The 27,257-nt window shown below is 41.2% G+C and overlaps 1 protein-coding gene across 2 annotated transcripts in view; it reads right to left on the reverse strand.

Annotated features, from left to right (window-relative positions):
• The window catches only part of rbfox3a (RNA binding fox-1 homolog 3a), a 1,494,706-nt gene that overhangs the window by 1,328,215 nt on the left and 139,234 nt on the right, over positions 1 to 27,257 (reverse strand). The window lies entirely within an intron of this gene.

Here is a 27,257-nt window from a genome sequence, read left to right on the forward strand (position 1 = left end):
TTTCAGATTTTCATTGCATTGTTAAACTCGAAGATATATTATGAAATTAGCCTGCAGCCTTTTATATTTGATTTTGGCATTAGGGTGAGCAAAAGGTATTTCACTCCAGGTATGATTCAAGTGACCCACTCGTAAGCCTTTATCAAAATAAACTTTATTTAAGAACACAGTTAGAATAGAACAAAAATAATTATCATGACTATTATCAATTGAACTACTTAAACATGACAAATTATAATTCTTAACAGCTAGTTGTCTCTACTGTTCCAATTAGCAGTAGCCCATAGGCATGAACCCTTCTTTAGAACCAGTCAGCACAGAAACCAGGTCGGTACTAGATTGCCAGACCTTTGACACTTTTGGATCCAGGCAGACACCTGTCTTCTAATTCTCATGCAGTAATTTCCAGAGAGAGCTCCATCTCAAACAGTAGAGTCTCAGAGAAAAAGGCTTATTACTTGGCAGATTCCAGTCTTCACTTCAGACCAAGCAAGAGATACAGATAATGCATCCTCTCTATAAAGATCCCAAAAGGAGACTGAACTTGAGTTCTTGACTTATCAATCAACCTAACCAAGCACTACTCTCCAATATCCTGGGAGAAAAATCAAAATCACAACCCTGCATTTGTTCAGATTAAGCAAACATTGGAGCAATTAAGATCAATTATGTTGCTGCTGGATCCAGACAAAATGGCTCCAGTAGAATGGAAGGGACTATTACACACATTCAGCACAGAAGAATGACTAAAATTCATTTTTTAAAGGCACAATATTGTCACAGCATAAAGAGGTTCTCCTCATGTCACTGTTTTTGCCAATTACCTGAAAACAATGTCCTCTTGCTCTCAGCCCTTCTGTCAATGAGAACAATTTCCTATCTATTCTGTTTAGATCACTTATGATTTTGAACACCTCCACTGACTTTCCTCTCAACTTTCTCTTCTCCAATAAGAATAGACCCAGCTTCTGCAATCTATCCACATAACTGAAGTTTATCTCTCTGTTACCATTCTCATAAATCACTACTGCACCCTCTCCAATGCCTTCAGAGCTGGACACAATATAGTTAAATCCAAACTAGTGTTTTATACATGCACATAATGACTTCTTTGTTTGTACTCTAAGCACCTATTTATAAAGACCAGGATGAGATTTGCCTTCTTAACCACTTTCTCAACCTGCCCTACTGCCTTTAATGATTGTGTGTGCATGTAGTCCTGCTCTTGCAGCCCTTATGGAAATGTTCCTTCTATTTTAAATTGCCTCTGCTCATTCTTCCATCCAGAAGGGGAGTTAGCTGTGCATAGAGGTCAGAATCACCAGTGGAGGTAATGCTCAATGGGTATCCAACTAATGTTTGTAAAATAAAAGAAAACAATCGGACCTTCAAAGTGAACACTGTCTTGTATATTCTTGAAATGTACATTTGCAGCTATGCCTTGGAGGTTGTTAATATTTCAAAAATCCTCAATAATCCTGGCCAAAGAACTTTTAAATTATACAAATGTAATTAGAATTTAACTGTGCCTGTTGTTTGTCCAAAACCTCAAATGGTAAATCTGAGATTAATTCTAAATTCCGACTAGTGAATTCTTTCAAAGCCCACAGTTTACACAGACTTGATTGGCCATCATTGGAATAAAGTAATTGAGCATTTTGAAAAAGAGCCCACGGAGGATGTACAAATTTTGCACTTTTAAACTATCATTGAAAGAACTGGGGAGTGTTGCTATGGCATCATTTGATGCACTACACGTTAAATTTCACCAGTTGTCTATCTCATAAATGTTTCAATAGTAACAGATTTATTAAATCTGACTCTCCAGTGTCTTTGCTGCTCCTGGAAGCAATGATAAAACTGGTGTAATGCAGCAAATTGGCACTGACTGTTGTTTACAATGGGGGTGGAGTTTGCATTGCATCCATTTCCAGATTGCAGCGATGGTTCCCATGGAATAGCACTAATTTATCTAAAAGGTATATATGCCCATTTAACAGTGGTCCACTTGCTAATGTCACTATTTGCTAGGACTTTGGTGACAATAGCAAAGTATTGCATCGTTCTCTTACAATTACAATGCCACAATGACCCCGTACGTTCTGAACCAATGTATTTAGTAGTGATTTTTATGCTTTTGTGATATTTAACTCTTATTATATCAGTGTGTTTCTCCTAATTCTTTATCCTTGCCTGTTTCATTGGTGTCCTGGTTCTCATGTACCATCCCAGGCAACGAGGTGGGCAGGACTCAACATAGAAGCAGGATGATTACCCTTTCAGTTGGTCTGTAAGGAAATAATCTGTGCCGGGTACCTAACTATATTATCACAGCCAAGGCTGGGCAATAGTATGGGTAGGATCATTACCGTAATTCTCCATTATCATTAGATATAAATCTTACCATTCTATGGTACAGTTCTTTAGGTCAGCAGCACAGTGACATAGTGGTTAGCACTGCTGCTTCACAGCACCAGGGATCCGGGTTCAATTCCAGCCTCGGGTGACTGTCTGTGTGGAGTTTGCACGTTCTCCGTGTGTCTGCATGGGTTTCCTCCGGGTGTTCCAGTTTCCTCGCACAATCCAAAGTTATGGAGGTTAGGCAGATTGGCCATGATAAATGGCCCCTGAAAATCCTAGTAGTGCAGTTTAAGGGGATTAGCCGTATAAATATATGGGGTCATCAGGATGGGGGGGGATGGGCTTGGGTAGGATGCTCTGTCAGAGAATTGGTGCAGACTCAATAGGTCAAATGGCCTGCTTCTGCACAGAAGGGATTTTATGACCGTAGGGATTCTACGACTCCAATAGATTGTTGTCAGAAGTATCCTGATGGTAAAATTGCTCACCTCTTCCAATCAGGATAAGATGGAACATATCCAATTATTTAAAGGGAATAAAGCAAAGTGGAGTTCCATATCCTCTTAAATTAAAGGTTAGTACCAGAAGATTTGAAGAATTCTATTTCTTAAAAACATGGAAATATAGGGCAGAATTCTTCAGCCAGTCATGCCTCACCGCTGCTGGACAGCCAGAACTTGGTGCTCAGCCAAATCTCTATTCACTGCAGCAGGACCAGCGACTCCCAGTGGAGAATTCCAGCCATGATCCCAGAAATTACGTCCTTCCCTTTGTTGAGTAAAGCAGGGATAATCATCAGTGTTTATTACAAAGGAATCAATTTAAGCAAATGCAAGACAAATTAAGGCAACGGGGGGGGGGGGGGGGGGGGGGGGGATCTTGAGCCCACGTTTGCCATCTGTGCAAGTGTCAACAGGGTCTCAAAATCTGGAAGTTGTCGTTCTTACCAGCAAGCACGCGGTCTTGGATCTCCCCAGCTCCCCCACCTTGCTGGGAGATCACCAGGTTTACAGCCATAATGAGCATGAACCTGCTTTGCATTCATTTGAATATATTTAAATGTTATTATCCTGCCCCTCGCCAGATATTGACACGCAGCGTATATTGACATGAAGTCGGTGTGGTTTACAACAGATTTCATCTAGACATTAACCTATTGGGGTCTCCCTGGGGGCATAAAGATAAGCATAACTCCCGTGAGAGAGGGAGATGTGACCATGGAAGTAAAATTACTTTCAACTATTGGCAGTTCCCTGGCAATTGCCCGTGACACAGGTTGGCACTGCCAAGTTTGCACCATGCCCGTGCCAATCTGGCAGTGCCAACCAGTGCCAAGGAGTGAGCCTCAGGGCGAACATCTTGGGGTACATCTTTTAGATGTGGTGATGGCTGGGAGTGGACAGAGGAGCTGTGGATGCCAGAGGGGGTGGGGAGGTGTGTGTTCACTCAGACTGTGCTGTCGGAGTTGGCAATAATCAAGTTTTTGGGGTGGGGGAGGGAGGAAGAAGGGCCGATTATCTGCAGGAGTGGGGGGATAAGGAAAAAGGGAGGGGAGGCCCTAAAACCTCAGTAGTGGGCTTGGGTGGAAGTTTATTTAGGTTATGATCAGGACACCCTTCAAAGATAACACCCTGATTTCTGTGCAGCCAAGTTTTGCTGGCATGTTTAAGCCCCACACTCCTGTCTGATAGCATGGAACATGCCCCACAGTGTTTTTTGGCAGGGTACTATAAGATCTGGGGAGAAAACCAGCCTGTTTCTTTTGAGAGAAAGATGCCAGTTTTCTCATCAGAAACAAAACTCTGCCATTTTTTGGATAAGATTTAGCCCAAACACTCAAATTCAACTCTTGCTTTATGAAGGACAGTTCACGGCAAACAAGAGTACTGGAACTTTTAAAAAGGGCATTATGAAACTGGTCATTGCATACAATCGTTTTAAAAAAACATTTGACAAAGTAAGTCAAAAAAGACTCTTTGCAAAAGGAAAACTTCTTGGAATAAAGGAGGAATTAGCTAACTAGGTACATTTGTTAAGTAGAAGGTGTTATGTATCTTGGGGCATATCTTTATAAGGGAATGGGTAACGTGACCCAAGCCTCAAGCTCCATGCTGGGGGAGGCTTGTCTAGGCAGTTTTGTGCTGATTTTTCTAGCAAACAGACATTTTACTGAACAGTCCCAGTTAGTTTATTTCTCTTATCTCGTGGTATTTTAATAGTCTTTATATCAGACCTTAAACATAATAGAAAGAAGTAATAATAAACCATTGATTGTAGTACTAATGGAGGCCTGAAATCCATGGATTATATTGGAATGAAACAAGTTCACAAAACTTATAAATAATTGTTACGCAACAGAATAGAAGCAGAGTGTCTAAGGTTTCAGGCAGTAGCAACACATGTGGAGAAAATGATCAAATTCAAAGAAATAACATTAGATAACACTAGGGGATGAATGAAAAATGAACTGTAATGCCATGAAGAGATGAGAATGAATTTGGGGCAGAATGAAAATTAAAAATAATCACCCAGAGTCCTGACAACAACTGCAGCTAGTTGAGGTTAACTGCCCTCTCTCATTCCAACTTAATCTTCTTATGTAAGAAGAGATTAGATGGAGATAAAAGTTGCTAGGAGAGCAAAAGGGAAGAGAATGTGTGTAATGATTGCTGAAGTATGGCCTCTCTTAATTCATGGCTCCCATGAACTGGGCAATTATCCCTCTAAGCCCACGTGGTAAGTAAAGCAAACAATACCAGGGACAGGATTTTTCAGCTGTTCTCACCCCAAGGTCAGAAAATCTTATCCAAGGACAACATACCTTTGCATGGTCCATGTCTCGCCTGCTGCGATTTCCATAGTAGGCGGGACAGGTAAATTCTGCCCCAAGTTTCCGAATAGAGGCTGAAACTTGTAACTCTGATTCTCCAGAACACGAAAGCATTATTGAAATTGGAATTTGACCTGAGCTAATAGAGAGCCTTTACATGTAATTAATTTTTATATTAGTTTAATATTCCACGTGAAATGTATAGTTGATTTTGATCTCATATCTAGTTACTCAGTACTTAATTGTTGCTTTGTAACAGCTAGGCAGTCAATTACACTGAATTAAACTTGTTCATTTTAATTAAAGTTTGCTGTAATATACATGACAATTACAATGTGGATGGCTTGGTCATGATTTAAAAATCTATACTGCTACTGCCACAATGCATGCTCTCTATCACTGCAACTCCCTGCACTGTTAGTGAAATAACCATTTCAAAATACTAACAAGTTCAAAGCTTTAAAAAAAAGTTGAAAAGAATTGAATATTTTTGGAGGAGTCTAATTTACTAATGTATCCATTAATATCCAAAAATTTATGGGACCGGTATTCACAAAATAGAGTGGTATGTTGCTAAAATATGGAACATTTTGTACTCTGTCTCACAACATTACCCAACCTTAAACGTACTACAGAATTGATTTATTGCAGATTCCTCCCAGCACTAATCACTTCTGAAAGTTGTGCAACAATCTTAATATGAACTGTTGAAAGAAATGCAGTATATCTGATTTACCATAGGTTATTCAATTAAAGCCATTTAAATAAAGAATGCAACTGCAACAGATAATATAGATAAGGGCTAGACCTGACTTCTACATCGAAAGTAAGTAAAATTGTGTCAGTGCGTGTTCAGTTTGTGTATGCACTGTGCTGTTTCACTTACTCCATCATCGATTTCCTTAATGTTGTGGTGAATAGCAAACACTTATAAGGCTGTTACAATGCAATAGATGGCAAAAGTATTATATTTTGGCTTGTGGCATAACATTTTGGGCGTGGTCTCCAATTCTTCCTGCACACAAGCATACTCTGAACCCTTGCAGCACAAAGCAACATCACTCCACGTTGCATTGTGACTTGGGCCTAAATTTTCTGAAAGACGGAGAGCCATCTCCATTGTTAACAAAATGGTGGTAGAGACCCAAATCTGGAAGCCCCATACCCAAATACAGCACCTCCATTTTCACAGGGATGTGTGCAGAACTGGGGGCAGGTTCGGAGCAGCAGATCCCTGGTTCACGGAGGCAAATGCACATGTTTAGGGACAGTTGCCTCAGGCTGATCTGCATTTTGCTAGTGGAATGTCCAAACATAACACATGCACTGGGAGCAGAAGGTCTAAAGCTGCCAGAGTTCTTTGGAATAGTAAGGCACCCTTTTGGAGAGATAAGATGCCCTTTTGGGTACAGTCCTGATATATCTTTGGAAGAGGTAAGATGCCCATTGGGAGAGGTCAAGTGCCCTATTGGATTGTTAAAAGTGGGCATGTGTGTTGTGAATAAATTCATTGCAACTCTCAAGTGCATTGAAACTGTCAATATGCCTGTCAAAAGGCACCATCAAGCAAGCTGTCAAAAGGAATTTTCTAAAGAAGTAGTCAAGAGAACTATCAAAAAAATTTCTAAGGAAGCTGTCGAAGGGAATTGTTAACAGAGTTGCCCAAAGGAAATTTCAAGGCATTTAAATCTCCCGCCTTTTAATTTTCTTTTGACAAAACTGCCTGCAATGTTACAAAAAAAAAGTCAGTGCTTGGTATTTCATTTTGTTGACAGTTGTCCAAAAATTATCATTGCAGTATAATGCTGTCAGACCTTGAGGGAGCTTCGGACTTTAGAGTGCGGGGTGGGGGTGAGTCAGATCTCACGGGGAGGGGAAATCAGGACAGATTGAGAGAGTGGGGGTACATGTTGGAATTTGAGGGCATTGGAATGGCTGAGAAATGTGGAAAGGTCGGATTGGGGATTCAGGCATTTGGGGTTGTGGGGGGAGCAGTTTGGGTCACTTTGGTGGAGTGTCAGGTTGGGTCAGACCACGTCAGAGGGTGGTCTGGATAGGTCAGGGATGGGGGAGTTGGGAGTTCAGGTTGGATTACAGGGTGGATGGCAATGCTATTGGGGCTCAGGGAGACAGGGAATAGGAATACAGTGGGGTGGGTCCTTTGGATGGAATATAGTTGGGGAATGGGTGGAGTCCCCTGAGGGGCTCAGGGTTCTAGTGGGAGTGCCATGGGGGCAGGGGGGTTCAGTTTGGGTCTGTACAATAGTTATCTTTAACTTCCTTACTTTTTCTGGGTGACTATTTGTGTAACAGTTAGAACCATTTAAACGCAATTTAAAATTGAACTTTCAGATGGTTCTCAGAGCAGGACAATTGCCCTTCTGGGAAATTGTCAGGCAACATTTGAACTTCCAAATGGGATTCCCCAGCACATATTTGGGGTACCCTCCCCAATCCGAAGCTGGGAAACTCGGATGTTACAGCCCCAAAGCTGTAATATCCAAGCTTCCCAAACACAGGGTGAAACTAGGTAGCTGGGATAATGAGGATGGGTAATGTGAATTTAGAGCTTGAGGGAACCAGAGGAGTGGTGAGTGCATTAGAATGTGTCATGTTTGCAGGGAAGATCAACTGCTTTTGAGATGAAACCTAGAAATCCTGGGAACCTGACTGAAAAGGAAGGAAGTTTTGAGAAACAAAATACCTACATGCAGGATGTACATTCAATTTCCAAGGATGTACAGTTAATGACAGGTAGTTAACAGCTACCCTAAGTAGCAGCATTACATCAATGGTGTAAGGGCGCTGTAGTGTCAAAGTGGTTAGCACTATTGCCTCATAGCAAGAGGGACCCAGGTTCACTTCTGGCCTTGGGTGACTGTGCAAACTCTGCACATTCTCCCCGCATCTGCGTGGATTCCCCCTGGGGGCTCTGGTTTCCTCCCACACTCTAAAGATGTGCAAATTAGATGGATTGTGCCAAGATATGTAGGGGAATTAGCAGGATAAATTTATAAGGTTATAGGGATAGGGGCTGGGTGAGATAAAAATGTGAGTCTGTGCAGACTGTGCACTGTTGGGAATCCATGAATTCGAAGTTGCAGTGCCATTGGAATCTGTAGCACACCTCCAGTTATGAAATGGAGAGCAGGGCAACTCCACTTCCACGAATGCACAAGCTGCAACTCTAGGGTAAAATGATAATAAATTAAGCAATGAGCACTGAGTCCAGAACTGCAAAGTCATGAACAAGTTTTCACTTTCCTGGGCCAGGGTAAGGTGCTCTTTCGGAGAGTCAGTGTTGATGTGATGGGCCAAATGGCCTTCTTCTGAACTGTAGGGATTCTTTGGTAAATTGCCCTTGACATCATGGCAGCATTTAGCTGAATGTGGCATCAAAGGAACCTTTGCAAGAATTGAATCAAAGGGAATCAGAGGGAAAGTTCTCCCTGTTTGGAGTCATACCTAGCACAAAGGAAGATGGTTCTGGCTGTTGGAGGTCAATCATCTCAGTTCAAGAACATCACTGTCGGAGTTCCTCAGGTTTGTGGCCTAGACCCAACCATCTTCAGCTGCTTCATCATTGTCCTTCCTTCCATCATAAAGTCAGATGTTCAGTGATGATTACATTATGTTCAGCACCATTTCCAACCCCTCAGATACTGAAGCAGTCCATGCCCAAATGCAGTAAGACCTGAACAATATCCAGCCTTGGGCTTCAGGTAGCAAGTACCAGTCAATGACCACTGTTACGATCTCAGTTGATACCATTACTGGATAAGTTGGATCCCATGATAGAATCCGGCTTGATAGATCCTAACGTTTGTTTTTTGTTTAGAAATGTGGAGAGTAGCTACTGAACTGAGTCACGGGAGTCAGCTTGATGTTTTTTTTTTAAAGAGAATTATACATTTATTCATGTTAATACCTTTACAGATATATACAGATTCATAAGGACAAGTTACAAAATCTACCCCATTACTTAATGTTCTCAGTAAGTACACAGTCCATGTAAAACAACAGGCCAACAGTGGTCAGATACCCCTGCACTCTGAAACCAAGTGACAGATGCCACCCAATACAACTACTATGGATTTCTCATCAACTTCCTCGATGCTTGTCACACTCTGAGCCAACTCTCTCATTGGAAAATTTGGGTGCGACCTTCCCAAAAATTGGCAGAGAGGGGGATCAGGCTAGAAAGGTTGTGTGAATCTCTCAGGTTTCACAGCCGGCTTTTCTCGCCAGATCGAATGGCACTCTGTTCAATTTGGCACAGTTCACACAGCCAGCTGAAGGGGCAGGGCCTAAAACACCAGGCCCCAATCTCAAAGTGTAATTAAAGGGATCTCCTACCAAATGGACATCAGAGTTCCTGGTAAATAAGGGGAATACTCCCTGCCACACACATATTGTAAAATGAAATTAGACCTTTTTTAACCCATAAAAAGCAAATATAAATTAAAGTACTTTATTCTTAGTTCTCAAATACAAATACAACCTACTTCTTTTGGGGTCCATAATACCAGCTGCAAAAAGAGGATCTAGCCATTGCCCATTTGACATTTAATGATTTTACCATTGCTGAATCCCACACTATCAACATCCTATGGGTAGCATTAACCAGAAACTGAATGGACCAGCTATATAAATACTGTAGCTACAAGAGTCGGTCAGAGGCTAGGAATCCTGTGGCGAGTATCTCACCTCCTAACTTCCCAAGGCCTGTCCACCATCTACAATGTATAAGGGAGGACTGTGATGGAATACTGTCCAATTGCTTGGATGAGTGCAGCTCCAAAAACACTCAAGAAGCTTGATGCCATCCAAGATAAAGAAACCTACTGAATTGGCACCCCATCCACAAACGTTAATTCTCTCTACCACCAATGCACAATGGCAGCAGTGTGTACCATCCAGAAGATGCACTGCAGGAAGTCACCAAGGCTCCTCAGACAACACCTTCCAAATCCACAACCATTATCATCTGGAAGGATAAAGGCAGCAGACACATGGGAACATCATCTTCTGGAGGTTCCCCTCCAAGTTGCTCACCATCCCAATTTGGAAATATATCTCCATTCCTTCACTGTCATTGGATAAAAATCTTGGAACTCCCTCGCTAGCAGCACTGCGCTGGGATATTTGGCCTTGGAGGGAGTGCAGAGGAGGTTTACTAGGCTGATACCGGAGTTGAGGGGGTTGAGCTATGAGGAGAGGCTGAATAAACTAGGCTTGTACTCGTTAGATTTTAGAAGAATGAGGGGAGATCTCATTGAGACGTATAAGATGATGAATGGGATGGATAGGATAGCGGTGGAGAGACTCTTCCCACTCAAAAAAGACAGTAGGACTAGGGGGCACAGCCTCAAGATAAAGGGGAGGCGGTTTAGAACGGAGTTGAGGAGGAACTTCTTCACTCAAAGGGTGGTGAATCTCTGGAATTCTCTGCCCGTTGAAGTGGTGGAGGCTGCCTCGCTAAATATTTTTAAGAAGCAGGTTGATGGGTTCTTGATAAGAGAGGGGATTAAGGGTTATGGGGAGAGGGCGGGAAAGTGGAACTGAGCCACGACAGATCAGCCATGATCTTATTGAATGGCGGGGCAGGCTCGAAGGGCTAGATGGCCTACTCCTGCTCCTGCTCCTATTTCTTATGTTCTTATGTATGTGTACCTACAGCACACTAACTGTAGCAGTTAAAGAGGGCAGCTCATCACCAGCATCTCAAGAGCAAATAGGAATGAACAATAAATGCTAGTGATGCCACATCCCATTAATGAATTATAAAAATGGTAGCTGAATGGGTGTTCTATGAATACCCTCATGGCAATGCTGGCGCCATCAATCATACCCTGGACTAATCCATGGCAAATCTTACGAAATGGGCTGCTTTGTTCTAAAAAAGTGACTTGATGAATGCAAGATTACATGACTCTTCAGCTGATGTTGCAGAAACCCCTGAAACTGCTCAAAACCATCCATGCTGAAGAAATTGCAACAGCCATCCTGCAACCCGACACAAAATCAGCTTCTTCCCTACTGCCAGACTTTTGAATGGACCTACTTTATATTAAATTGCTCTTTCTTTACTCCCTAGCTATAACTTTACATTCTGCATCCTCTCCTTTCCTTCTCCCCTATGTACTGTATGAACAGTATGTTTTTGTCTGCATAGTGCACAAGAAACATGACTTTTCATTGTATTCTGATGCGTGTACCAATAATAAATCAAATCAAATCACAGCCTTGGGGAGGGAAGGGCTGGTAGATGAGTGTGGCTGAAGATCTTTATGCAGCAGATCACAGAGCTGCCTTACTGGCTCTTTGCTGCAGTGAAGTCTTGTACATAATCCCTCTGAGATGTCCAGATATGATCTGTGTTAATTTTCTCAGATTGGGGGATGTTGAAGGTGAAGTGTATCATCTGATGAGCTGCATCTTTGAAAAGTGCCTGACTCAACTTAGCACAGTCCTGTGCTCTTCCATTATAACAATACAATATGACCTGTCCTGAGGAAATACCATACATTTCTCCTCCTGATTTGCCCTCATTGTCCAAGGCAAAGAGAGGGGGTGGGTGCGCAATCTGGCCCATAAAAACCAACCAGTCAGAATCAGATGGAAACTTTGTAGGGATAAGTGCAATGTAAAAGAAAAATCAAAATCAAAAAGCTTTTCCAAGTTGCAGAAATCCCCGTGTGAAGTTTTCAGTCTCTTCAAGCTCATAAACTCCCCACGTCTGTTTGTAACTCTGCTGCTACACCGCCTTCTAGCCCTCGCACATATAGGAATGGGGTGAATGAGGTCAGTGGGAATTCAATTAAGCAGTACACAGGAATGGTCAAAAAGCACAACCAAATGCAGGATGAAGCAGAGGCATGGACGAGGTTAAAAAATTCACGAGTAGTGGAAACAGCTTCCATAAGACCATAGAATGTAGAAGCAGAAGTAAGCCATTTGGCCCATCGAATCTGCTCCGCCATGCAGTGAGATCATCACTGACCTTACCCGAGATCATTGCATTCCACCCAAACTTGCTCAGCAATAAAGATTTCCGATGGCATTTATAGATCATTGATCCAACAGTGAATAAATTTATCTTCCAGGAATTGCATAGCAATTAATGTGACTATTTAATACCCTAACATGAATATTTCCACTGATTCAAGGTGTTGAAAGTGTCTTAAAACAGGAGCTGCTTATTCACAGCTGGCAATGTTGCTTTTTGGTAATCAGTTCATCTACCTGGATGTGAGATTCTCCGTGTTGCTGCAGAGTTTATCATTTACAAGCATTCTAAAAAAACTTCATTGGAATAGTCAATTAGCTGGTCAAGTTGCTAAAGTCCTGGATCTGGACATCTCCTTGTTCTTGTGGAAAGATCCAACATTTGCAGAATGCAGAACCTCTTGCTTCGATTTAGTTTAGAAACTTTTATTTTTGTTTTTTTTAATTCTATCTTCACTGATTATTACTATTGCTACCTACATTTTTGACATTATACAGGGGAAAGCTGCGCAAGTAGTGTTATTTGATTGCCCACTTAGAACATAGAACATAGAACATAGAACATTACAGCGCAGAACAGGCCCTTCGGCCCACGATGTTGCGCCGACCAGTTACAAAAACAATGACCCACTAGCCTATACCAATCCCTTTTCGTCCATAAACCTATCCAGAGATCTCTTAAACGCCCCCAAACTAGACGCATCTACAACTGCAGCAGGCAGGGCATTCCAATCCCTCACCACCCGCTGGGTAAAGAACCTACCCCTGACATCCGTCCTGTAGCTACCCCCCCTTAATTTAAAGTCATGCCCCCTCGTGCTAGCTTTCTCCATCCGAGGAAAAAGGCTATCACTATCCACCCTATCTAAACCCCTAATCATCTTATATGTTTCAATAAGATCCCCTCTTAGCCGCCTTCTTCCCAACGAAAACAACCCTAGATCCCTCAGTCTCTCCTCATAGGACCTCCCCACCATACCAGGCAACATCCTAGTAAACCTCCTCTGCACCCTCTCCAACGCCTCCACATCCTTCTTGTAATGCGGGGACCAGAACTGCACACAGTACTCCAAGTGCGGCCGCACTAGAGTAGTGTACAGTTGCAACATTACACTGCGACTCCTAAATTCAATCCCCCTACCAATAAACGCCAAGACACCGTACGCCTTCTTGACAACCTTATCTACTTGATTCCCAACTTTCAGGGATCTATGTACACACACACCTAGATCCCTCTGTTCATCCACACTATTCAAAGTCCTCCCGTTAGCCCTATACTCGACACATCTGTTGCTCCTACCAAAGTGAATTACCTCACACTTCTCCGCATTAAATTCCATCCGCCACCTCTCGGCCCAGCTCTGCAACCTATCTAAGTCTCCCTGCAGACTATGACACCCTTCCTCACAATCTACCACACCTCCAACTTTGGTGTCATCAGCAAATTTACTAATCCACCCAACTATACCCTCATCCAGATCATTAATAAAAATTACAAACAACAGTGGCCCCAAAACAGATCCCTGAGGCACACCACTCGTAACTGCACTCCATGATGAATATTTACCATCCACCACCACCCTCTGTCTCCTATCTGATAGCCAATTCCTAATCCAACTTCCTAGATTACCCACAATCCCATACATCTGCATTTTCTGCAGAAGCCTACCATGGTGAACCTTATCGAACGCCTTACTAAAATCCATGTATACCACGTCAACTGCCTTACCCCCATCCACCTCTTTGGTCACCTTCTCAAAAAACTCAATAAGGTTAGTAAGGCACGACCTACCTGCTACAAAACCATGCTGACTATTTCTAATCAATTCATTACACTCCAAATAACTATAAATCCTATCCCTAATAATTTTTTCTAAAACCTTGCCCACAACAGAAGTAAGACTCACCGGTCTATAATTCCCGGCAAAGTCTCTGTTCCCCTTCTTAAACAATGGGACAACATTCGCTATCCTCCAATCCTCCGGGACTACACCAGAGACCAATGACGACCTGAAGATCTGAGCCAGAGGCTCTGCAATCACCTCTCTAGCCTCCCAGAGAATCCTAGGGTAGATCCCATCCGGACCAGGGGACTTATCTATTTTCAGCCCCTCAAGAATTTCCAGCACATCCTCTTTATCAACCGTAATACTTTCTATTTTACACCCCTGCGACCCAATGTCCTCCTCAGCTATATTCATGTCCCCCTGCGTGAACACCGAAGAGAAATATTGAATATTAGCAGAAGAATATTAGCAGAAGAACAAATAAAAAGAGAATAATTTTTTGTTACACTTTCCCCTTTTCTCATTGCATGCATTAAGTTTCTCCATAAGTAACATATCTAGTTTGAACTTACTCCACAGGTCACTACGTAATTGAAATATTTACATCAGTTAATAATGCAGCAATAGAGATCACGCACCTTCCTTTATGTCTCATCCATAGCACAGGCTGTTCTCTTCATAGTCAAATCAAAGGAATACATTAAAGAGTTCACGTTAGGCAGTTTCACTTATTGTAGAATAAATTAAATTTTATGATGAATTTGTTAATACATTTTCTTTAAAATATAATGGTGATTAACAGTATTTTTCCCAATTCTCATTATAAGATGATAAACTGGAAAAAAACACCTCCAATGCTCAGTAACTTCAGGGCATGAATTTATCAAAGGAACTAAAGGAGAGATTAGTTTTATTTTAAATTATACAAAACATTGTTAGCATGTACAACTGCAGAAACAATGATATAAATCAATTCTGTAAATGCTTTTAAAAGTGGACTGGATAATTATTCCAAAAAGAAAAATATTGAAAAGTGCTAGGGAATGGGCTGACATTATGCAGTATAGTTCCTTCTCTGATGCAAAATCCTTGAGGTAGATCTTCCCCCTTGAGTGTTTCAGCAGAGAACATAGAAAAATATGCCAAGGAATGCTGGATGCCCTTACAGAACCCAATGGCTTTTCAATGGGCAGCATGGTGGCACCGTGGTTAGCACTGCTGTCTCAGAGCACCAGGATTCAACTCTGGCCTTGGGTGACTGTCTGCGTGGAGCTTACACATTCTTCACATGTCTGTGTGAGTTTCCTCTGGATGCTCCAGTTTCCTCCCATCCTCCAAAGATGTGTGGTTTAGGTTGATTGATCATGCTAAATTGACCATTAGCGTCAGGGGGATTAGGAGGGTAAATAGGTGAGGTTACGGGGATAGGGCCTGGTGGGATTATTGTCAGTGCAGGCTCAATTGGCCAAATGGCCTTCTTCTGCACTGTAGGGATTCTATGATTCACTCTATTTAATTTCAATTCTACCTGCTAGATTTTTTTTCAGCAAGTCTGCACATCAGGCAGCGCACAATGGACAGTTAATTAGGACAATCACTGACCACAAGTTTCATGGATAACAAAATAAAGTAATTTGGTATGATCCTCTTCTATTTGATGCATTCTCCAAATGAATGAAACTAGACCACTGGTGGATAACCTGCAGCCCAGACGCCACATGTGGCCCATCTGGGTTCAGAGTGCAGCCCATGAGACATTTTGTTGACTATTGCCCAGGCACAGGGTTGTCACATTCCACTGATTTCCATCTGCGTTGTTTTATTCCTACCAGTATGACTGAAGTAATATACAAGGGCAAGTGAAGTGAGGTGCATGCTGATTGCATGCCACATTGGTTGCAGTGGCTCTCACAGTCAAAGTGTAAATATTTCTTTTGTTTTTATCATTTCAAGTTGATGACAGTTCTATCAATAAATAAATGATTAAGCATTTTTGATAACCCTATGAAATATTTGGCGTGTTTTAAATATATTTAATCTCATTCATGGGTGTATGATTAGTGTACAATCTCTATTTCATTCTTGTGGCCCACTGAGATGAAGAAGGGCGCACTCACTAGCCTAGATTGCCCATCACTGATTGAGATTGAAAGAAAACTTGCAGATTCTAACTTGAAGATGAAGAATGGCATTTGTATCTTACTCACCTGATCACCCTGGCATTACCTCCAACTTCAGAGCATCTTGGATTTGACTGCTTCCCCAGTCAATTGAACTGATTCACTAGCTACCAATAAGGTTTAATACATGTTAGTTCATGTTGCTTTCTCAGGTAAGATCTTTGCATAAGTTTGTAAAAATTTCACAGGTCAATAGAAACTACATTGACTTGTTTTCCTCCTTTCTTCAACTTATCCAGCCATTTTCTATTAAAATATTAAGTAGCAAACAGTTTACTTTCCTTTTATGGTTTTCACATTCATTGCAGGCATTGCCAAGAGAAGCATGCTTCATGTGTGCATGTGTCAAATAGGATAATACCCTTAAGCTCAAAATCTATTTATAGAAGAGCAATTCACCGATTTATTTAACAGTAAATTGTAGAACACAGGTCTTTGATCAGAAAAAAGCGAAGTCAGAATCTGTTGGATATTTTATTGGGCAAATTGCGAGGGTGCAAAATAATATTTTGTATAAATTTTGAAGCTATTTTGGGTGGTTTGGGACTCCCTCAGTTATGGCAAGGTTCACTGACACTAAGCTGTTAAAGATGCCTGGAAGCAGGAGCTTCCTGGTTCTGTTGTAAGGTTCACTGAATTTGAAATGTCTTCTAGTACTTCAACCATAGATAATACCATCCAGCTTGGATCAGATATGTTTAATTAGATTCAGTGGAATGCAGAGTGAAAACTTTGAATTGCTGGAAGGGATACAGAATAGAAAAGACTGTCAGTGATGTGAGAATTGTTAAATAAACTGGATCTGGGAATGGTGTGTTTTTTTTATTCCTGCGGTATGTAATTGACAGGTTTTATTTTCCTAGCTTAGCTTCTTGCATTAGATTGTTTCAAACTTCAGCAGAATGGGCCAAATTATGATAGTAAATATGAACAATTCATTAGTGCAATTTCAATCCTCAGTAGAATTTAAAATGATATTTAATCGAAATAGTCGTAAACAACCCTGATTGAAGTACAGCGAGAGGTCTACATTGTACATAATCTATCTTAACGTTCAGAGCAGTCACTGGCTGCCAGGCTGCTGGAGTTTACATGTTGCTTGTTAAAAACATATCAGGATGCAGACACCTCAAGAGTTGAGTTGGCTTTTTTTTTGCTTTTAAGTAGCTGCAAGCAACATTTGGAATGGAACAGGTGATGCAATGACATTGTTGTTACCTTGTTGTGGTACCTGAAACTTTTCACAGGAGATAGATTCACACCTTCACATGAAAAAGCTACAGTTTCAAACATCTGCGTACAGGCGAACATCATTTCAGCTCATTGTCCATGAGGCAGCTTCCTGAATGGAGTTTTAATGAATCCTTTCCTGCTCCATGTTAAATCCTCTACACACAGCAGGGTACCCAGAGATGGTTAATACGAAGTGTTGTTTCTGAACATACCAAACCACCCACATGCGACAGATTTTGTCAGAGGTGGTTTTGGTGATGTGGTTGTCTTGTATCATCGCTGTCTTGGTGGTAGATTCTAAATGCGTTTATTATTCATAAACACAGTGGATTAAAAATATATCTAGAATAATCTCATTGTCACAGCAGCCACGTATCTTCTGAAATAGTTATTGCCTGTGATCTATTGCTTCTGGGTCAATTCTCAAATTGACAATTGAGAGCCATAAAAAAAATCTACATTTGGTGCCTGGCATCTGTATATCAATCACAGTCTCTCTTCAATATCTTTAGATTCTTCCAGGTACTCCATATTTTAACCTTTTATTTTCCATTTCCCAGGCTCCTCACATTAGCTTCTGACTCTGAGGCAAGAGCAGCAGGTGAACAACCAGTTCCGAGGCTACATCAATGCAGTGTTGAAATGATTGCTAGGAGACAGCAAAGTGATCCTGGACAATTCTTGACAGGATGCGACAGAAATACAGAGACATTCCATTGGGTGCTGTACTTAAACCTGCCAGTACAAAATAATGTTGAGGTCGAGGAGGTAAATTTTACAATATTTGCTGGCAAGGGGCTTAAAGCCTGGTAGGTGTGTTATACATGCAGCATAGTGCATATAGTGGGCGCCACAGTGGTGAGCACTGCTGCCTTGCAACATCAGGGATACAGGTTCGATTCCCAGCTTGAGTCACTGTCTGTGCACAGTCTGTACATTCTCCCTGTGTCTGCTTGGGTTTCCTCTGGGTGGTCCAGTTTCCTCCCTCAATCCGAAAGATGTGTCAGTTGCACGCCAGGGCTACAGCTGACCTGGGCACAAAAACCACAGCACCCCGGATCCAGGGCCCACCATTTATGCTGCCCTCTACAATCTCACACACACAAAGATGCCACAGCACAACTACCGTGCAATATTTACAAATATGCAATTTATGGGTAATGATTATGGTTAGTAAAAGGTTAGTGTGAGGCTATGGAACAAAGTCCCTGCAAATTCTCAAAGCATCATATTCAGGTACCCAATTACCTTCCCGAGGTTTCTCTATCCAATGGTATTGGAAACATCCTCCTCTCTTCCCCCAGATACCTCGGCATCCCCTGCCCTCCCTGTCCATCCTCCATCTCCTTAGTAACTTTTCACCAATTTCTGGTTACAACCAATAGCTGTCAAATTTTCTCTTTCCCAGGTTCTAGTATGCAAAGGCTATAGCAAACCCATGACAAAATGTACTTTTACCCAAGGGCATTCAATTAATTTTGGTTTAGACAGCATTATATATTCAGGAACCCATTCTATCAAAGGTGGAGAATGAAAGCAAGGTGAAATGCTTAGCAACATCGTGACCTCCATCCAATCTCACTATACTGAACAGAAAAGTATTTTTTGGTCCACCATTCTTTCATCAAAAGGAAACATTAACATGCATGTTATACTGATGGAATCCAATCATACAACTGTAATATAAAATATTTAGTGAATTAGTTATTTACATTTTTATTTACTTGTTTACATGTTTAGATAATGATATATTTGAGGCACAGTGGGCTGGATTCTCTGACTTCACCCGCAGGTGGGAGTCTCCAATCCTGCTGCGGTGAACTGAGATTTGGATGAGCATCAAATTCTACATTCTCACTGGCATCAGGGTGTGAACAACCAGAGAATTCTGGCTATCAGGGTGGCATTTTGAAAAGCAGTTTTTCCAAGGCAACTTTCACGATATGAATATATATCGCAGTATGAACATTGTTTCTTGTATGCTTTACAGAAAAAACAATGTTTCTCTCTGTATAAAAGTACTTCTCACTGTATCTCAAAACATGTGACAATAATAAATCAAATCAAAAATACTTGCACTGAAGCTAAATATGCTTTAAATACTCCTGTTGCTCTTTTAAATAGGTTCTGCAGATTATTTTTATAGTTAAAGGACATTAAAAACTATTTTCCCCTTTTCTCCTGTACATTCAAATGTACATTTGTGGCTGAACACCAGATAATACAGTTTCAATTTGTGTTAAAGCACATTTGGAATTCTCCTTTTAAAGATCTTTGGTCTTATTATTAAACATAAGTGTCATGGTGTTCCTCACTAGGCTGTTGGGCAACTTGCTGTTATTCAGTGGAGATTCTCTAGCCAAAGTAGTTACAGGCAGGAGTGGCTGCTCGGTGCCAGACACTGGAGGATGGGAGCCTGCCCTTCGTCTTTCACAAAGCTCTGTCAGATGAAAGGGAACAAGGCAGACAGGTGGATCAGAGGCAGAGTGACCTCCTGATCTGGGCATTTCACTGTTAAAACATCTTGACATTGAGAGTCTGTAGCTATCCCTCTGTGATTTCACTTCAGAGTTGGAATACAAATCCTGTTAGTACAGTCCACTGTCACAGTATGTCTCAGTTATACAGACTATCCGAGTTACAAGTACATGGGAGGCACGGTGGCACAGTGGTTAGCGTTGCTGTCTCACAGCGCCAGGGACCCGATTTAATTCCCGGCTTGGGTCACTGTCTCTGTGAAGTTTGCACATTCTCCTCTTGTCTGCGTGGGTTTCCTCCGAGTGCTCCAGTTTCCTCCCACACTCCAAAGATGTGTGGGTTAGGCTGATTGGCCATGATAAATTAACCCCAATGTCAGAGGAATTAGCAGGGTAAATACGAGGGGTTATGGGAATAGGTTCTGGGTGGGATTATGGTTGGTGCACTCGATGGACTAAATGCAGTGTAGGGATTCAAAGTTTCTATGTTCCAATTTTGACAACAAAACAATCTACAGTAGCAGCAATTTATTGTCAGTAAAAAGCTCTCTCAAGGTCAAGATATGATGCGATTGTTAAGGGATTAATTTCAACATGTAATTATGTGGTAGCCTTTCTCCCTCATTGCGAACCACATTTTCACTCTCTGCTCACTACCTCTCCCTGATACATGACACGTTTGAGAAAAACAGATATGGAAAATGGAGAAAAAGATATGTTGAGACAATTCGTTGTGCTTGTTTTGCAACTTGCTGTGCGAACTCTTACCATCCTTTTCCAGAACAAGCTTTTAACTCTTGTAAAATTTTTGGTTTCATCTTCCCCTCCACCTTTTGTGGTTGCTACCAAGCCATTACATGTGGGATGATCTGCATTACAAACTGAATATTAAGTTAAGCCATGCAAACTTATCAATTAAGGGAGCCTGACATAATGAAGAAGGAAGTGTGTATTACACAAGTGCACACTGTCCTACATAATTAGATGAGGGGGATCTTTGTTATTGTAAGTGGAGCATCATGTCCTGTCCCTCGCGTCTTCTTACCTTGTTTACTGGTGGTGACATAACTGGAGCACATCCGGCTGTGGGTGGGGATGTACGCTCAGCGATCCGTTTGGTGAGCCCTAAATTTGGAAATCAAAATTTGGAACTTTGCCCTCTGGTTTTCTGGGCCAACTAGTTTCTGCTTGTGCTTGCAAATCGAAAATAACTATTAAATTAGAACAAAGGATCCACGGAGCCTTCACTGACAACCCTCCTGGTTACTTACATTTTCTGGCTCTATACGTTACAAGAAAAACTACGGATCCTTTTTAAACAGTGACAGATGCATGACAACCAAATATTCAAATCTCATTCACATCTCACTTGCATGTGATCAATGTAAATATGCAGGAATGTAACACTCATCAACAGTGTCATAGAAAGCAAGTATGCAGCAAATTCCATAGGTGTTAATGCACAAGTCGGTGTTGGTCATATTATATGTATTTATATCACCACATAATTTTAGCCAGCAGCTTTCTCAATTGAAGAAATGATACAGCCAAATGTTATCATAGTAATGATAGGCCACTTTCTTTAAGTTGTCCAGATTTGAACAAACAAACAACACATGTTACATTCATTACACAGGCCAGTGCAGAATTGGCCATATGTTGATGCCACAGTACAAGGCCGTGCTTTAAAAAAAATGGATTCAGACAAGACAAAAAGTGTCCTTAAGAGCTTTTAAAGGTAGCATTGCAAAACACATTCAGAATAAATCATTAGAGTCAGGCATATGCTATCTTAATTTACAGGACGTGATGTTTAACTAGTCAGTACATTTTCAGCACCTAATATTTCACCCTTAGGCTTTTTAAGTAAAGATGGATTTTGCTGTCACATCAGATGAAAATATTCCTATGAAAAATGTGCGTGATTGCATAAAAAAAAGCTAGAATTTGTAACCTTTAAAGGATCTTAACTTCAGAAAAGTTAATCAGATCTGAATGATTCAAAGCATTAAAAATACCACAGTAAAAAAGGAAAAGAAATAGAATGTGGGGTGAAGAGATAAAAAAAACAGAATACTTTCCAGTTCTACACCTCCTACTCCATTTACAATTAAAACCACAGCTAGTTTGTAATATTAGCATTTACTGTTTATGGCACAACATAGACTCACAATATGCTTCAGTTTGATTTCAATGGTACAGCTTACAGTTTCTAACGGTTGTGCTGACATTGCAATCAGATACAACGTACATGTTCTAATCTTAGCTAAGCTCTCACTTACTTACCTTTACAAACAGGAAGGGGTCAATTTTCATTCAGCCATCAGATCAGCCCTAGATACATGAAGTAACCATGAAAAATCAGGAGAGGCTGTGTCCATTTTGATATGATGTGGAGATGCCAGCACTGGACTGGGGTAAGCACAGTAAGAAGTCTTAATAAACCTGTTGGACTTTAACTTGCTGTGATGAGACTTCTTACTCCATTTTGATAGTCAGGTCTCATTATCTTTTCACAAGTCAGCTGCCTATGAATTTACCAACATTCGCAGATGACTTGCCAATATGTGGGACCAGGATCATTAAAATATAATGCTCTTCTTCTGAAAGTTAGGGAATCAGGTTCACATTATAGCATTGGTGCAGTCACACTTGTTTCATCTTGAATTCAGTCTAGACAGGATTTCCTTAGGGCTGTCTGTTACCCTCAGAATTATGGCAGAGACTGTTATTCATAAAAGAAACATTATTATTTATTTACAGATCTATGTGCATTGCAGAGCTCTACACAAGCTTGCAATTCTGCTTCCTGCCAGATGTGACTTAATCATGTGACACTGCATCATCATTACATCAGTGGTTATATCAATATCAGGTGCTTGTGTCAGTGTCAGGTGATCCTGATGTTAACCCTTTACTCTACATCTAACCCCACCCCCCCCAAGCCTTTATCCCAGCTGCATGCATCCTCCTACATCTCCCCACTAAAGTCTCAAACTTCAAAGGGTTAGAATCTGCAGTGCTTTGACCAATCTCTCCAATCATTTCTTGATTTCATTTCAAGGTTAAGGAGGAACTCTCATCATTCAATAGCAGTGTCTGAATGTCTTCCACCTGGGTAGTTGTAAAATTTCTACTTGTTTCTGGTTCCTTGTCTCCATCTGGATTTAAATAGTATGTCCCAGGTTCCATTGGTTTCCTTCCCAATGATTTCATTTCGTTCCATTTGATATTTCCCTGTTCTGACTCAATTCTATAAGATCTTGGTTGTGGGGCACTTTTTATGACAGTGTATTCTTTCTGTTAACCTCATATTCAGATTCTTTCCCAGGAATGTAGCACTTTCAAGTCTCATGCTCTCTCTCTCTCTCTCTCTGTTGCTCCTCATGCTTCCGAACTTACTCATGATCATCTGAGGTAGCGTTAGAATGCAGTGTTTGTTGCACAGCCAATGGCAAGAACAAGTATTTCAGCAGTGAGGTTCCGTAGTTAAGAAAGACTAAGTTAAATCTTTATCTTTTAGGGTTAGATTATACTCTGTGTTCAGATTTCCTAAACCTGAAAATAGCAATGAAAATTGATTTCTGGATACATTATTGGACCATTCTTTAGCAATTTCATCGACTTTATAAATCAGCCTCAGCAGCAAGCTGTTTTCTGCTCATTAACCATGTCTCCTGGTTTGACAAAACATACAAGGATTCAATAATTTCTTTATTCTTATATCTTTAACTCACCAATTATTGGCCTATTGCTTTCAGTATAATCCCTCCTGGGCCCAGCATCTGGATGGAGGACAGCTATACTGTATTACTTCTAAGCCACTTCATCGGATGATACCGAAACACCTAGAATCATAGAAACCCTACAGTACAGGAAGAGGCCATTTGGCCCATCAAGTCTGCATCGACCACAATCCCACCCAGGCTCTACCCCATATTCCTAAATATTTTACCTACTAATCCCTCTAATCTATGCATCTCAGGACATTAAGGGGCAATTTTAGCATAGCCAATCAATCTTGTCCGCACATCTTTGGACTGTGGGAGGAAACCGGAGGAAACCCACACAGACATGGGGAGAATGTGCAAATTCCACACAGACAGTGACCCAAGCCGGGAATCAAACCCAGGCCCCTGGAGCTGTGAAGCAGCAACGCTAACCACTGTGCTACCTGCACAGTATCTAACTTGAATTCTGTGGGGTGACATCAATTTCTAACTTAATGTTCCAGTAGTATTTTTGGTTTCATTAACTTCCCTATAGGCATTATTTGTTTCTTCTTGGATTTGCACTTTCTCTTTCTTCCTATGAGCTACTTGTACTTTCGATCAGCAGACAATTTTACAATGTCCTGGTGTACCACCATTGTAACACTCTGCTCCCACTGCTGAATATTCTTCCCACATTTATAGGATTGTCCCACCAGACTGAGAATATCTCAAGATGGCGGTGCTTGGCATTCTTTTTACCAATGTTATGAGCAATTTTATGTGCTTCATTGCACTCCCTCCTTTTGTCTAACAAATTGAACATAAGAACATAAGAAATAGGAGCAGGAGTAGGCCATCTAGCCCTTCGAGCCTGACCCGCCATTCAATAAGATCGTGGCTGATCTGTCGTGGTTCAGTTCCACATTCCCGCCCTCTCCCCATAACCCTTAATCCCCTCGCTTATCAAAAACCCATCAACCCGCGTCTTAAAAATATTTAGCGAGGTAGCCTCCACCACCTCAGCAGGCAGAGAATTCCAGAGATTCACCACCCTTTGAGTGAAGAAGTTCCTCCTCAACTCCGTTCTAAACCACCCCCCCCTTTATCTTGAGGCTGTGCCCCCTAGTCCTACTGTCCTTTCTGAGCAGGAAGAGTCTCTCCACCTCTATGCTATCCATCCCATTCATCATCTTACACGTCTCAATGAGATCTCCAACCAAATTGGTTGGCTTCATTCTCTTTTTTTCTCTAAGAAACACTACTTTCTCCATGAACAACCATTTTCTTGAGCTTCCAAAACCTGATCTGTCAGGGTATTTGTACCACCTTTGTAAGAGTTAAATCTTACCTCATGTGAAGCATAAAATATGTTGACATGTGACACTGAGCCGGCAGTGGGCAGATGAGAAGCTGATAGAGTGGCAAAACAGCAGGGGAACTGATGATGATTTGATGGGTGGAAAAGATAAGAAAGTATTTAGCCGTTACGATAATTATGGATTACTTGCTCTTGTCATGTGGTCAACAGTCCACTAATCTGTAAATCAGAGTTAGAAAGCTTCACTTCTGTTGTGTAGAATTGACACAACTAAAGAAATCAGTAGACTGGGAGATTCACCCGATGGCAACAGTGGTTAAAAGTCTCACCAAATTAGCAAAAAGCACTCTCTTCACAAAATTGGAGACAAAGAGCAGTTTTTGACAGTTGTCTCTAGACAAAGAGTCCAGACTGTTAACAACTTTTGTCACCGCATTTGCTCGTTATTGTTTTAACAGGTTACCATTCGGAATTGCAAAAGATCTGATAGGGCTTCATCCAAAAGGTCAACTATTACACAATCATATATTAACTCTCCTCTGAGGATCCTATTTTCCATGAGGTTATTTATAAATAAATCCATGCATTCACCCAGTTTTTGTTTCCTCATTAAATTAAACTCACACAATGATCAGTTTTTTTGAACATTGAATTTCACAATGATTGGCTGAAAAAAATTATCATATGAACATGAAACCATATCCACTTCCTACCTTGCTATTATGTCAACCGTAGTAGCCCCTACGTACTGACCTGATCCCTTAGTTTGTTCTCAAGCAAACCTGAAACTGTTTGATATCTCGACCTGCTACTAGCTTTCCATGCTTTGAAATGGTTCTGCAAGTGACAATATAGACACCATACTTACTTTGGATCTGTTGCTGCTTCAGAGATCTGGCTTTTTGACTGTGATCTGGGTCGCTGTCTTCTGGACTTATGGACTCTTACATCAGCAGCAAGCACTTTGCTCCATTCACAAGTGAGTCTTCTTTCTTTTATTCTTCTTGACCTTTCTTTTGGAGGTTTGTAGGTTTTTCTTCTTTTGGAGCTTTACTTGACCTTTATATTTTGCTCTCTACCACCATGTTTGGTCAAGAATTTGGGGTGTTCATAGGGTTTCTTTAGGTTTACCTCTTACACTAAGAATGCTAACATAGACTGTTTTTTTGACAAAACCATTCTATGATCTATGTACATCTCGATGCTCTACACAAGGTTCCCACCAGATCTCATGATTACTTAATCATGTGACATTGCATCATAGTTATGTTAATATCAGGTGTTCCTGATATTAACACTTTGCAGCTGCTGCCAGTCTTTATCTCAGCAACATACATCATCTCACAGCACTGAGCATCAGCAATGTTCTATTTCGAGATGCAGCCCAGGATATTTTAGAGTAGGAAGTGATGACATACAAAGACCTCAGTGAAGTTTCACATTCCTAGGGCAGACCATGCAGCAGGCTTGGAAGTAATCTCAGAGTACGCCTGCCTTACGCCAAGGGCATAAGCTTCAAAGCAGCAAAAAATGTAATGATAAGTTTGGTCAAGACAGGAATTATTTCTTGTCATGACTCCCTCACTGAATCAAATTGTACATTACTTACCCCGATACTACCCTTGGCATTCCCATCCCCTTTTACAGGATCTCAATACAAGATAAGCTTTCTCTAATTTGATTTACAGATTAGAAGACTCGTGTCCACACAACAAGCACAAGTAGTGTATCATTATCACTATAAATTGAAACACACCTTATCTGCTCCACCTTTCTAATCCCCATCAACCCCCACCCTGAAGTTTTGTAACTCTGTAACACCTTCCCATCTTCCCACTGCTTGCTCAATGTCACACACGTGCATGTTTTAAGCCTCATATTGAGATTTCTGGCACAATGCCAGGGAGCAAGCAGGAACAACTGGAGACATTGCTCACTTCTAGATCCTCAATCCAATGCAGCAGGAAGTCTTGGATATTCAGAAGCCTCTTAGTCTCAGAGAGCGACAGCTGGCAGATGTCAGTTGCAAGTTCTGCAGCTTGTTCTCTCTTCAATTTGATGTCAATGTGCTCCTCCTTCAGGGAGCTGCTCCAGCTCTTGGTGTCTCATCACTTGCACATGTATGAGGAGGTTATCTAACCTGTCCCAGTGCCCTCATTATGACAATGACAGCAGCTTTTTCCCACCAATGGAAGACAGAGGGACAGCATAGGAGTGCTAGAATTAGGAAAAGCACACTTAAGGGAGACACTGCTGGAGAGCATCTGTGTGAATATTAATTTCAATGGAATTTGTTAACCTCATTAAATGAAATCAGACTTTTGTCACCGTCAATTTGAGCAGATTGGTT

The sequence above is a fragment of the Carcharhinus amblyrhynchos genome, chromosome 21 (assembly GCF_965287045.1).
Source record: "Carcharhinus amblyrhynchos chromosome 21, sCarAmb.v2.hapA, whole genome shotgun sequence".
NCBI classification, from domain to species: Eukaryota; Metazoa; Chordata; class Chondrichthyes; order Carcharhiniformes; family Carcharhinidae; genus Carcharhinus; species Carcharhinus amblyrhynchos.